This window comes from Phacochoerus africanus, chromosome 3 (assembly GCF_016906955.1).
Source record: "Phacochoerus africanus isolate WHEZ1 chromosome 3, ROS_Pafr_v1, whole genome shotgun sequence".
NCBI lineage: Eukaryota > Metazoa > Chordata > Mammalia > Artiodactyla > Suidae > Phacochoerus > Phacochoerus africanus.
This window is the reverse complement of record NC_062546.1, coordinates 170,399,284-170,413,602: the sequence shown is the minus strand read 5'-3', so window position 1 is coordinate 170,413,602 and position 14,319 is coordinate 170,399,284.

Below are 14,319 nucleotides of genomic sequence, written 5' to 3'. Positions count from 1 at the left end.
GTCCCATGGGTTTATTTTTGCTCTAATTTCTATTGCTTTGGGAGACTGACCTGAGACAATATTCATGATGTTGATGTCACAGAGTGTTTTGCCTATGTTTTCTTCTAGGAGTTTGATGGTGTCCTGTCGTATATTTAAGTCTTTCAGCCATTTTGAGTTTATTTGTGTGCATGGTGTGAGGGTGTGTTCTAGTTTCATTGCTTTGCATGCAGCTGTCCAGGTTTCCCAGCAATGCTTGCTGAATAGACTTTCTTTTTCCCATTTGATGTTCTTGCCTCCCTTGTCAAAGATAAATTGACCATAGGTGTCTGGGTTTATTTCTTGGTTCTCTATTCTGTTCCATTGGTCTGTCTGTCTGTTTTGATACCAGTACCACACTGTTTTGATGACTGTGGCTTTGTAGTATTTCTTGAAGTCTGGGAGAGTTATGCCTCCTGCTTGGTTTTTGTTTCTCAGGATTGCTTTGGCGATTCTGGGTCTTTTGTTGTTCCATAGAAATGTTTGGATTGTTTGTTCTAGTTCTGTGGAAAATGTCATGGGTCATTTGATAGGGATTGCATTGAATCTGTAGATTGCTTTGGGTAGTATGGCCATTTTTACCATATTGATTTTTCCAATCCAGGAACATGGAATATCTTTCCATTTCTTTCCATCTTCTTTGATTTCTTTGATTAAAGTTTTATACTTCTCGGCATATAGGTCCTTTACCTCCTTGGTCAGGTGTATTCCGAGGTATTTGATTTTGTGAGGTGCAATTTTAAAAGGTATCGTATTTTTGTATTCCTTTTCTAATATTTCATTCCTGGTATACAGAAATGCCACTGACTTCTGAATGTTAATCTTATATGCTGCTACTTTGCTGAATTTATTAATCAGTTCAAGTAGTTTTGGGGTTGAGTCCTTAGGGTTTTCTATGTATAGTATCATGTATCTGCATACAGTGACAGTTTGATCTCGTCTCTTCCTATATGGATGCCTTTTGTTTCTTTTGTTTGTCTAATTGCTGTGGCTAGGACTTCCAAAACTATGTTGAAGAGCAGTGGTGAGAGTGGGCATCCCTGTCTTGTTCCAGATTTGAGTGAGAAGGCTTTCAGTTTTTCCCCATTGAATATTATATTTGCTGTGGGTTTATCATAAATGGCTTTGATTATATTCAGGAATGTTCCCTCTATACCCACTTTGGCAAGGGTCTTGATCATGAATGGATGTTGGACTTTGTCAAATGCTTTTTCTGCATCTATTGAGATGATCATATGATTTTTGACTTTTTTTTGGTTAATGTGGTGTATGATGCTGATTGATTTGCGTATGTTGAACCATCCTTGTGAACCTGAGATGAACCCAACCTGGTCATGGTGTATAACTTTTTTGGTATGTTGTTGGATTCGGTTGGCTAAGATTTTGTTGAGAATTTTTGCATCTATATTCATCAATGATATTGGGCGATAGTTTTCTTTTTTGGTGGTATCCCTGTCTGGTTTTGGAATGAGGGTGATGGTGGCATCATAGAATGTCTTTGGGAGTATTCCTTCTTCTTCAACCTTTTGAAAGAGTTTAAGGAGGATGGACACCAATTCCTCTTTATATGTTTGATAGAATTCACCTGTGGAGCCATCTGGTCCTGGACTTTTATTTGTAGGGAGTGATTTTATGACCTCTTCAATTTCATTTCTAGTGATCAGTCTGTTCAGTTGGTCTGTGTCTACTTGATTCAGTTTTGGCAGGCTGTAAGATTCTAGAAAATTGTCCATTTCTTCCAGATTGTCAAACTTGTTGCCGTAGAGGTTGTTCATAGTATTCTCTTATGGTTTTTTGTATTTCTGCTGTATCCGTTGTGATTCTCCTTTTTCATTTATAATTTTGGTTATTTGGGTTCTTCTCTCCTCTTTTTAGTGAGTCTGGCCAGGGGTTTGTCAATTTTGTTTACCTTTTCAAAGAACCAGCTCTTGGTTTTATTAATTTTCTCTATTGTTTTTTGAGTCTCTATTTTATTGATTTCTTCTTTGATCTTTATAATTTCCTTCCTTCTGCTGACTTTAGGTCTTTTTTTTCTTCTTTTTCTAATTCATTTAGGTGGAGGGTTAAGTTGTCAATTTGGGATCTTTCTTCTTTTTTGAGAAAGGCCTGTATTGCTATAAATTTCCCTCTGAGCACTGCTTTCGCAGCATCCCATAGATTTTGAGCGGTTGTGTCTTCATTATCATTTGTTTCAAGGTAGTTTTTAATTTCCTTCTTGATTTCCTCATTGACCCATTGGTTTTTTAGTAGCATGTTGTTTAGTCTCCATGCAGTAGGTTTTTTCTCTTTCCTTTTCCTGTGGTTGATTTCTAATTTCATGGCGTTGTGGTCAGAGAAGTTACTTGAGATAATTTCTATGCTCCTAAATTTATTGAGATTAGTTTTGTGTCCCAATATGTGGTCAGTTCTTGAGAGTGTTCCCTGAGCATTTGAGAAGAATGTGTCTTCTGCTTTTTTTGGATGTAGTGTCCTGAAGATATCCATTAAGTCTAACTTTTCTATTGTTTCCTTTAGGATCTCTGTTGCTTTATTGGTTTTCGGTCTAGAGGATCTGTCCATTGATGTGAGGGGGGTATTAAGGTCTCCTACTATGATTGTATTCTCATCAATATCTCCCTTTATGTCTGTTAATATTTGTTGTATGTATCTGGGTGCTCCTGTATTTGGGGCATATATGTTGACGATAGTAACATCCTCTCCTTGGATGGATCCCTTAATCATTAAGTAGTGTCCTTCTTTGTCTTTCTTTATGTATTTTGTTTTAAAGTCTATTTTGTCTGATATGAGCGTTGCGACTCCTGCTTTTCTGTCATGTCTATTGGCGTGAAATATTTTTCCCCACCCTTTCACTTTCAATCTATATGTATCTTTTGTCCGAAGGTGAGTTTCTTGTAGGCAGCATATTGAAGGTTTTTGCCTTTTTATCCACTCAGCCACTCTGTGTCTTTTGATTGGGGCGTTCAGTCCATTGACATTTAAGGTGATAATTGATAGATGATTATTTATTGACATTTGAACCTCGTGTTCCAGTTTTCCAGTTGATTCTATGGTTCTCCATTCTTCCTTTCTTTTTTTTTTTTTTTTTGGTTGGATGGTCTCCTGTTATTATCTGCTTGAATGTATTTTTTTTTTTCATTTTTTGCAAATGCAATATTTGGTTTGGCTTGTGGTTGCCCTGTTTTTTAAGTATGCTAACTCCTTCCCATAATTTTGTGTTTTAGCCTGATGGTCCTGTAAGTTCAAACACTTCATAACTATCTTAAAATTAAGAAGAGAAACATACAAACAAAGAAAAAGGGTTATTTACTTCCTAACATCCCTTGCCCACATTTTATGGTTTTGATGACTCTTTTTTATTTTTTTCTTTTTAATTTTATTTTGTTTGAGTCCTGTTCATGATTAAATCTGTATGCTGGCTTATTTGAGTGACTGCTCTCTGATTGCGGTTTCCTCAGTCCTAGTTCTTCCTCTTCTTCTTTTTTTTTTCTTTTCTTTTTTCTTCCCTTTCCTTCCTTTCTTTTTGGTTTAGAGAAGCCCTTTCAATATTTCCTTTAACCTGGGTTTTGTGTTGCTGTATTCTTTTAGTTTTTGTTTGTTGGAAAAAATTTTTACTTCCCCTTCTATTTTAAATGATATTCTTGCTGGATAGAGTATTCTAGGTTGCATATTTTTTCCTTTTAGCACTTTAAATATCTCTTGCCATTCCCTCCTGGCCTGTAGTGTTTCTGTAGAGAAGTCAGCTGATATTCTTATGGGGGTTCCCTTGTAGGTAACATTCTGCTTTTTTCTTGCTGCCTTTAGGATCCTCTCTTTATCACTAACTTTTGCCATTTTTATTATGATGTGTCTTGGTGTGGGTCTATTTGGGTTCAGTTTGTTTGGGGCCCTCTGTGCTTCTTGTATCTTGAACTCAGTATCCTTTAGATTTGGGAAGTTTCCAGCAATAATTTCCTCAAATATATTTTCCATCCCCTTATCTTTTTCTATTCCTTCTGGAATTCCTATTATGTGTAGATTGGCCTGCTTTATATTATCCCATAGGTCTCTTATATTGCTTTCCAGTTTTTTGATTCGGTTTTCTGTCTGTTGACCAGATTGGGTGATTTCCATTATTCTGTCTTCCATATCACTGATTCATTCTTCTGCGTTATTCATTCTGGTTTTTACTGCCCTTAGTTCAGTTTGCATCTCTGCAAATGAATGTTCTAGTTTTTCTTGGCTCCTCCTTATATTTTCTAGTTCCTTTCTGAGGGTATCTGCATTACTGTTCATATCTTCTCTTAATTCCTTCAGTATTTTCACTATTTCTCTTTTGAACTCCAGGTCTGTCTGACTGCAGAGATCTGTTTCATTGTTGACTGTTTTAGGTGAGTTCTCCTGTTGGTTTGACTGGGGGTGGTTTCTCAGCTTCTTCATCTTGCTTGTTGTTTTCTTTCTCCTGAGGGAGTTGTACTCTCCATTATCGGGCAGTGTTTGCCTTGTCACTGCCGTGGAATATTTCCTGAGGGCTGGTGTTGTTGGTCAATCTTTTTTGAGGCAGTGTGTCTTTTCTGGAGTGTTGATGGGGCTAACAGTGTTTCTTTGAAGCAAAGGAGGACTTCCTGAGGGCAGACAGGACTGGGAAGTCCACACCACGATGGTAGCAGATTTCACTTGGTCATGCAGAGCTTGCTCTGGTGTTTTTAGGCTGTGGGGTTCTTGCAGGGGGTTGGCGGTGTTGGGCAGCTGTTCCTCAGGAGTGCAGCACCTCCTGGGGCTGGAGCAGCTATCTGGGTCACTGAGAACCTAAGAGGCTCTTCCCTAGGGCGGCCCAACGCAGAAGGATGGCCTGAGAATGTAGGCAGATCTTTTCACAGTCTGGCCAAGTTTGTTGCAGATTTTCTGGGCTGCAGGGGCTCTTCTAGGGGGCTGGTGGTGCTGAGCAGCTATTCCGCCGGAGTGGGGCACCCCCTAGGGGCTTGGGTGGGTAGCAGGGCCACTGGAAACCCTAGAGGCTCCTCCCCAGGGCAGCCTGACTCAGAAAGACCGTCTGAGATCTTTTCCTGGCTTGGCCAGGCTTGTTGCAGCTTTTCTGGGCTGTAGGGGGTCCTGCCTGGAGCTGGCAGTCCTATACAGCTGATCCACTAGGGCACCCTCTGGGGGCTTGGGCGGGTAGCAGGGCCATTGGAAACCAAAGAGGCTCCTCCCCGGGGCAGCCCAACTCAGAAAAACCGTCCGGGAATTAGGCAGATCTATTCACTGCCTGGCTAGGCTTGTTCTAGCTTTTCTGGGCTGCAGGCCTTTTCTTGGGGGCTGGTGGTGTTTGGTGCTACTCTGTGGAAGTGTAGCCCCTCCAAAGGGCAAGCAGGCCTGTGCAGGGACAGCCCCTGCGGTGGTAGGCTTCAGGCAATTGTTGAGGCCAGCCCTCCTGGGTGGCAGGCACCCCCAGGTCCGGTGAGAGCGTAGGGGGTGGCGGGGGTGGGGGGAGGGGATGCACTGGGAAGCACAGCTTTCAGCTAGCTAGCGGGCCTGTAAGCTTGCTGTGGCATGGGGGGTATTCTGTGGGGACCCACCCCTTCTTCTCTCCCCTCCCCAGCACGGGCGCAGACCAGGCTCTTTTCCCAGGTTCCCTCTGATGCGGCTTTCCACTTCCCCGCCCCTAGAGTATTGCTCCCTTCCTCTGCGACAGCTTTGTTTTCTAGTCTCCCAGGCAGTCTCTGCCCCGTCAAATGGTTTCTAGACCTCCCAGGCAGTTTCCGCTCCGCCCCGCCCCCCAGCCCGGGGACTAACCTCTAGAGCCGAGGACTCGGTGCCCAGCCCCCACCCAGGCGTCTCAATTTTTGGTGACTGTGCCCATAGTTCAGATGGTCCGTTTGGTTCTTGATTGGCTTTTCCGTTCTCCAACTTACTGCTACACTCTTCTCTGCATCTGGAGATTCCTCCGGTTCGTTTGATCTTTCCCCCGTGTAGGTGACTTTCCAGGGTGCGGGATCCCTTTCTCCTCCACAGTTCCCTTTCGGGAGCGCCCGTCCAGCTCGGATTCACCTTCTCTCACTCTCCTCTTTTCTCTCATTCTGCCCTGTAATGTCACGAACTTCTTGCCGTTATTGGAGTTTAGGTTCTTCTGCCAGCGATTGGTTGCTGTTCTGTGCGAGTCATTTATTCTGTAGATGTGCTTTTTTTTGTTGTGTTTGTGGGAGAGGGCGAGCATGTCCCCCTACTCCTCCGCCATCTTGTCCTCTCTCCCCTTTTTTTTTTTTTTAACTGCTCAAGGTAGTAGAATGGGCATCATTCCAGGTCTGTAATACAATCTCAATTCATTCTTGTAATTTATGCCTACTATACCCGTGCATACTTGTGCAGTTTACTTAGTCACTCCTCTATGTAAGGAATAGTTTCCAGTTTGGGTAGTTTGGGGGTAGGTTCCAGTCACTGTGTGGTACTGAACATGTGTTTGTGAACATGATTATTTCTGGGGAAAAATTCTAGAAGAATGAATTCATCTGTCATAGAATTGTGTAATTAAATATTTGAGAGATGTGGTAAAATTTTCTTCCTAAACCAACTTATATTTCCAACAATAGCCCATGAAAGGGCCCATTTCACCACATCCTTTCCAATCTTTTTTTCATTAACTTGTATTAATCTGAGCGGTTTTGGTTTGTTTATGCAATTACTAAGATTTTAAAGTTCCATAACTTCATTATTCATTTTTATTTCCTCTATGAAATACTGGTTCACATCCTTTATTCATTTTGCAGTTGAATTTTTTCATGATAATGATGCACATGCATTTTTAATCACAAAAAAGAAAATATTGCTAAAATATTTCATTCGTACATCAAATCTGTAAATAGAATTTTAACTGCAACATAAAACTATTGATTTGGCTGTAGCTAACTTAGAACTTACGATCATGGAGAGTGAGGTTAACAAAAGTCTGCTTTTGTTTAGTAAATCTTTTTTTTTTTTTTTTGGCTTTTCTAGGGCTGCTTCCCGCGGCATATGGAGGTTCCCAGGCTAGGGGTTGAATCGGAGCTGTAGCCACCAGCCAACACCATAGCCACAGCAATGCAGGATCCAAGCCAAGTCTGCGACTTACACCACAGATCACGGCAACGCCGGATCCTTAACCCACTGAGCAAGGCCAGGGATCAAACCTGCAACCTCATGGTTTCTAGTCGGATTCGTTAACCACTGAGCCACAATGGGAACTCCTGTTTAGTAAATCTTTCTTATCCCAATCCCGTAGATTGGCAAGATTCCAACTTTTCATCACGTGCAATTGAGCTTTTTGTTTCTTTCTGATTCATAGAAATTTCTCCTCAGTTCATTCCTAAAAGTGAGTTTCATTTCACAAATTTTCATCCTTAGTCACTTACAGAGCAAATATTTCCTCTTCATTTATTGCCTGTCTCTTTTATTGGGGTAAAATATACGTGACATAAAATTTACCATTTAAACCATTTTAAAATGTACAGGTCGATGGCAGTAAGTACCTGAACACTGTTGTGCAACCATCACTACCGTCTATCTCCAGACTTTTTCATCTCCCCACACTTCATTGCCTATCTTTTTGCAAATTGAAGTCAGTTGATTTACAATGTTGTGTTCATTTCAGGAGTACAGCAAAATGATTCAGACACACACACACACACATGCGCGCGCGCGCACACACGCAATGGAATAGCCAGTCCTGCGAAGGACCATGGAGACCTATAAGTTCTGATATAGAACAGCCTCCAAGAGGCATTCCCATGGCAGCTCAGTGGTTAGCGAATCTGACTAGGAACCATGAGGTTGTGCGTTCAATCCCTGGCCTGGCTCAGTGGGTTAAGGATCTCATGTTGCTGTGAGCTGTGGTGTAGGTCACAGACACAGCTGGATCTGGTGTTGCTGTGGCTGTGGGGTAGGCCGGCAGCTGTAGCTCTGATTAGACCCCTAGCCTGGGAACCTCCATATGCCGCTGGAGCTAGGGGAAAAATTTAAAAAAGAACAGCCTCCAAGATATGTTAACTTTGAAATGTGAAGTGTGGAACAATCTGCTAACATTTGGGAATGGGGTAAATGAGGCAAGGACACAGATACATATATGTTTCTATAAGAATAAAACATCTCTGGAAGAATATTTAAAACATTGGAAATAATAATTATCCCTATGGAAGGAATGGGGGGCTTGTGGGACAGGAGTTAATGTGAAACTTACTTTTCCCCGTGTATCCTTTTGTAGTGTTTAAATTGTTTACCACCTCTTTGTATTGTATTTTCCAAATAAAGAAACTAGGAATTTTTCAATGCTGTTTATGATGAAAGGAAGGAGACAAGTACATTTACACATGGAACCAAAAGGAACAATAAGAGAGAGAGTAGAAGACTGGTAAGCTGAGAATGCTAAATTCAAAATGGTTCCAGAGTTCCTGTCGTGGCTCAATGGTTAATGAACCCGACTAGGAACCATGAGGTTGTGGGTTCAATTCCTGGCCTTGTTCAGTGGGTTAAGGATCCGGTGTTGCCATGAGCTTTGGTGTAGGTTGCAACTTGGATCCCACGTTGCTGTGGCTGTGGTGTAGGCCGGCAGCTGTAGCTCTGATTCAACCCCTAGCCTGGGAACCTCCATATGCTGCAAGTGCGGCCTTAAAAAGACAAAAAAAAAAAAAGGTTCCAAAATTAAAACGTGGTGGAGTTCCCTATGTGGCACAGTGGGGGTTAATGATCCAGCTTGTCTCTGTGGAGGCTTCGGTTCCATCCCCAGCCCAGCACCGTGGGTTAAGGATCTGGCATTGCTGCAGCTGTGGCATATGTCACAGCTCCGGCTCAGATTGGATCCTTGGCCCAGGAACTTCCATGTGGCTCGGGGCAGCCAAAAAGGGGGGAAAAAAAAGGAAAAGGTGGTGCTTGCTTCAAGGCCAGGCTGAGGTCTTGCTTCAGGGCACTGTGGATTGCAGGTACCATGGACGGACGGCTTGCCTCTGGACAGGACTGTGAAATACTGCTCTGCCTATGCAGCATGGGGGTCAGGCATCGGAGCCTGGGAGGTGGGGTTGTTGAGATCTGAGAGCCTGCTCGGTGTTCTCTTCCTGCCACTGAATTACTTTTATCGTCTTTCCCAGAAACTGTAATTTCCTGCTATACACAAAGAGCAAAAAAGGGGGAGTCTGGCTGAAGGGATTTGTCACCTGCAGGGATCACAGACCTAAGTTGCCGGCGCCTGAGCCTGAGGAGGAGGTCAGACCAGCCCAACTCTTCTACAGGCAGCTGTGCTTCTGATTACTGGCAGAATGAATCACGTTGCTTCTAAAAACAGAACTGCCTGTGAAAACACAATCTTTAACCGGGGCCAAGTCCATTTCTCACAAGCATGAAACTGTTGATAAAACTGGCTTGTATGTGTAGGACCGGGTAACTATGCTGTATGGCAGGAACTGGCACAACATCGGAAAATCACCTACACTCTAATAAAAATTAAAAAACAAAACAAAACAAAACAAAAAACTGGCTTGTCCTAGACATTTCAGGGTGATAACTCAAGCAGAGCCCAGGCTCCCACCTCCAGGAACCGGGCTGGTATGCAAATTACCCTCTGTTGGCCCACCCTCTGTCCCTCAGGGAATATTTGCACAACTGCAGTGCACTTGGAATTCTGGACTTGGAGGTCAACTAAATAGAGTTCAAGTCCGGTCCCTCCAACTCTCTAGCAGGGTGACCTTGTTTTTTGCTTAGTTTCTCTGAGCCTTAATTTTCTCATCTATAAAATGGGAACAGTAACACCTCTCTGTCACTGTCATGGAGTCATCATTTTCAGCCTCAGCAAGTGGCTAGACCCAAGGGCTAGCGTGGTTAATTTGGCGGTGGCAAGAGACACCTAACCAAAACTAACTCACTGTCTCCTGGCAGGGTGGCTGGAGCTGGGGTGTCAGGAAGGCTTGAGTGGGGATGGGGTTGGGAGAGGCATGAAGATTCTCTCAAGTGGTGAAATAAGCAGCGATGTAGTTCAGATGTAGTTCTGAGCTTCTGATTGTGCATTTGGGGAATGGAGAAATGTCACTGCAATGGGATGGGAGTGGAGGATTAGGCTGTGGGCCAGAGGCAGACACTCTGCTCATCACAAAAATGATCAGTTCTAACCTGGCCTTTCAATCCCTCCAAAAAGGCAGAAGGAGTGGGGAACAATTTTTGGATAGTTAAGAGTCCTACATATGATTTGTGGACCTCAGATTTTACTGTTGCCCCAGGCCATGCAAATGTGGGACAGGTCTGTGGATGGGAAGACGAGATATGATGTGGGGTCAAGGGGGACACAGGGGTGCTGCCCGTGCTCCTCACAGATCTCCTCTGATCCATTCTAATTCCACTCTCCCCCCCCGCACCCGCCCCAGCCCACCACTACCCCCACCAGCTTGCCAGCCGGGAGAGGATTTTGCTTCTGACGGCTCACACATTTGCATAGGAGGCTATGTTAGGGCCTGTCCCCCGCCCACGGGATGTGCCTGGAAGTCTAAATTCCCCCGCCTGGGGCAGCTCTTAGCCAAGGATGGAGAGCTCAGGGAAGGCGAAAGCCCGGCTCCCTGGCCTCTGGTAGAGCAGGACTCTGAGGATGATTTTCACTCCCCAGTGCTCCCGCCAGGCCGGACTGAGATAACACCAGTGTCCTCGGCTTTGCCTGCCTCCTCCTCTTCCCAGTCTTAGTCCCCGTCCACTGCTGGTTTCTCTGGAGAGGCCCCCTGTCTTGAAATCATCGGCATAAGAACATTCTTCCCAGAGTCTGCTTCTGAACATCTGAGAGAAGATAGGCTTTGGGTGCACACGGGGGCGGGGGAGGGGGGGTTCCGTTTCATTTTGTTCTTTGTTTTGAAGGAAGAAGAAATTAACAGCATGTTTTGTAGGCGCAGGGGAGTAACCTGGGACGAGGGGAGGGATAACAGAGCAGAAGGAGATGGGAGGGTGGCTGCGGAGCTGACATCTTTGAGGAAGCAGGATGGCATGGTCCCCGGGCAGGACACTGACTCTTAGGAGTGACAGGGGCAGCGTGCCCATTGTGGATGGAGAGAAATCAGTAAATGCGGGTTAAGGTGCAGGTGGGCGAGGAGACGCAGTGGTGGAAAGTAGAGTCTCGTCTGATCACTTCCCTTAGGGAAATGAGTGAGCTCCTCATTCCTCAAATGAAAGTGAGCAGCATGGAGGACAGCAGAGGTCTGAGCTGACAAAAGAAAGGTGTAAAGTAGCTGAGAAAGCAAAAGGGTTTGAGAACCAGGGCAATGTCACAGGATTTCCAGGAAGCACGGAACACCTACTTGAGTTTGGTGATTTTCGGCTTTAAATGAGACCAGTCTGCACCATCGTGTTCTTACACCAGCCACAGCCAAGAATTCTAGCACAGGAGTTCCCATTGTGGCACAGTGGAAATGAATCTGACTAGAAACCATGAGGTTTTGGGTTCCATCCTTGGTCTCGCTCAGTGAGTTAAGGATCCAGTGTTGCCATGACCTTGGTGTAGGTAGTAGATGTGGCTCAGATCAGATGTTGCTGTGGCTGTGGCATAGGCCGGCAACTGTAGCTCCGATTCGACCCCTAGCCTGGGAACCTCCATATGCCATAGGAGCGGCCCTAAAAAAGACAAAAAAAAAATCCAGTACAAATGTGAACTAGGCAGACATATGGGATTAACCAGAGTTTGGATTCTGCCCCGTGAGCAGCACTGAGGGAAAGGCTAGGGGGTAGAGGGTGGGTGAAAGAGTGAGTTTAATGATGACACATGGCCTCTGGCTGGGAAAAGAGGGAAAGAGAGAGTGAGGGATGCTGTTGACATTGGAAAGATGGCAGATGGGGTCAAGGGACTGACTGCCATCCTGTGGCACTGAAGATGGCTGGAGGGAGGGGCCCAGTGGAAGTGAGATGGAATGGTGGGAGGGGGCTGTCACGGAGGGGCACGCTTGAGATGGAGCCTTGGGTGCAAGTACAGATACAGGTAACGACAAACTGTCCTGGATGTGTGATTGAGAGGACAAGGAGGTGTGGCTCATCTAAAAGCGGTGGGTTAGACCAAGGGCAAACGCGGAGTGAAAGAATGGGAAAGCATATGCCGAAATGGTGTTATAAACCAAAGAACTCTTCCTCTGCGTGTGTTCTTACATGTCCCAAATATTCCACAGTGAACCTATATCGCCATATATAACCAGAAAAGAGCTAAGTAAGATCAAAACTATTCCTCAAAGGTAAAAAGGAGAAAAAATATATTTATTGGTAAGGCAATCACTACTATGTACAAGCACTCAGTCCACAAAGCTGGTAGTTATTCCCATTCTCGAACTGTATAGAATTGAACAGAATCACCTTAAATAAGACCAAATGAGATGTGAACTTCACAGTGTATGGAATGTGTTTCAAGAGATACATATTTTAAAGGGCACAGAGTTTGTATTTGGCGTCTGCACTTGCATTAGGAAACCCTGAGATCATCTGTGGGATGAGAAGGGAGGACCGAATGTGCAGTGGACAGAAATGAGGGCAAGACATTTCCTAAACCTCTTTTCATATCTTCTTATCTTTGAACAATGTAAAGATAGTACCTATTCAAAAATAAGTTTAAAAAGTAAAATTTAGGGAGTTCTCTTCGTTAACAAACCCAGCTAAGATCCATGAGGATATGGGTTCTATCCCTTGGCCTCACTCAGTGGGTGAAAGATCTGGCATTGCCCTGAGCTGTGGTGTAGGTTGAAGACGCGGCTCGGATCCCAGGTTGCTGTGGCTGTGGTGTACGCCAGCAGCTGCTGTTCCGATTAGACCCCTGGCCTGGGAACTTCCATATGTCTCGAGTGTAGCCCTAAAAAGAAAAAGAAAAAATAATAATACTAGTAAAAAATTTTACTAGAAAAACTTTTAAAATTTCATATATGCAAAAGTTGTGTCAAGAAATAATTGTCTATGGACTTCCCCTGTGGCCTAGAGCATAACTACATGGTGCTATTTCTGCTCTGGTTTGATCCCTGGCCCCGGAGCTTCTACATGCTGCGGGTGCAGCCAAACACTTTAAAAAAGAAAAAAAAAATGGTTGTTTGTATTTCTTTTGGCCATGCCCATGGCATGTGGAAGTTCCCAGGCCAGGGACTGAACCCATGCAACAGCGGCAACCCAGGACACTGCAGTGATGATACAAGGTCCTTAACCCCCTGCCCTACGAGGGAACTCCTCCTTAGTGCCTTTTTTAAAAGGGTTTCACTTTCAGAAACTTAGTTTCTGTTTAAAGATACAAATCTGCCACTATATTCTTACTACATCCTTAAGAGCAAATTATAGACTTTTGACAAGATCCAGCGCCTATCAGATAAAAAAGTTAAAACAAATAAACAAACAAAAACTTGTTACATATGACATATACGTCACCAGACATTTGTTAGACTTGTTTGGTATGGCTTCAGAGTTAGAATGAGCCTCAGTGGCTTAAAGTACATTCAGAGGGGCAGATTCAAGTCCAACAGAGAAAAAGATAATTAAAGTGGTTCACAGGTGAAACCACGCGGCAGGATTGCAAATCCTCCGCTACAGCTGTGAGATTTGGATAAGTTTAACCCTCTGAAGGACCACAGGGTCTCTCAAATTCATGACATAAACACCCAAATCCACGAGTCTGCGTGTGCTGTAAGTTCCCTGTTGGAAGACGTAAGCAGCGGGGAGGGATGGTAAAGAAGGGATCTGTCATAAATAAGAGGATGGTTCGACTAGGTTTCAAACAGTTTAACCCCTGATACCTGACAGTAAACCGAAGGCCCCCCCTAGCCATGGACTCTAATCCATGCTACATTAAAAGTGCAATGTAAAGTTAATCGCTTTCTATGGGCTCCTAGATGTGAGCACAGAAGTTATGTGGTAATGCTCACATATGAAGCAATCATACAACAGAGAAGTGCACTTATATTAATTTTTAAAGATAAGCACCCAAAGGAATGACAACATTTAAAAATGAAGGTAGAGGACTCCCAGCCCCTGAGAATAAATCCACAAAAACCTAAGGGCCAAAAAATTCCAGGTTGAAAACAACTTGACTAGGTCATTCAGCAAGTATCCGACCTAGAAAATTTTGCGACTCAGATATAGTACACAGGCTATCTATAAAATGATGTAAATGTCTATTCCAGCAATCCCACTCCTGGGCGTCTATCCAGAGGAAACCACGACTCAGAAAAGATATATGTACTCCAGTGTTCACTGCAGCACTATATACAACAGCCAAGACATGGAAACCACCTAAATGCCCGACAGAGGAGTGGATCAGGAAGATATGGTACATATACACAATGGAATATTACTCAGCCATTAAAAGGAAAG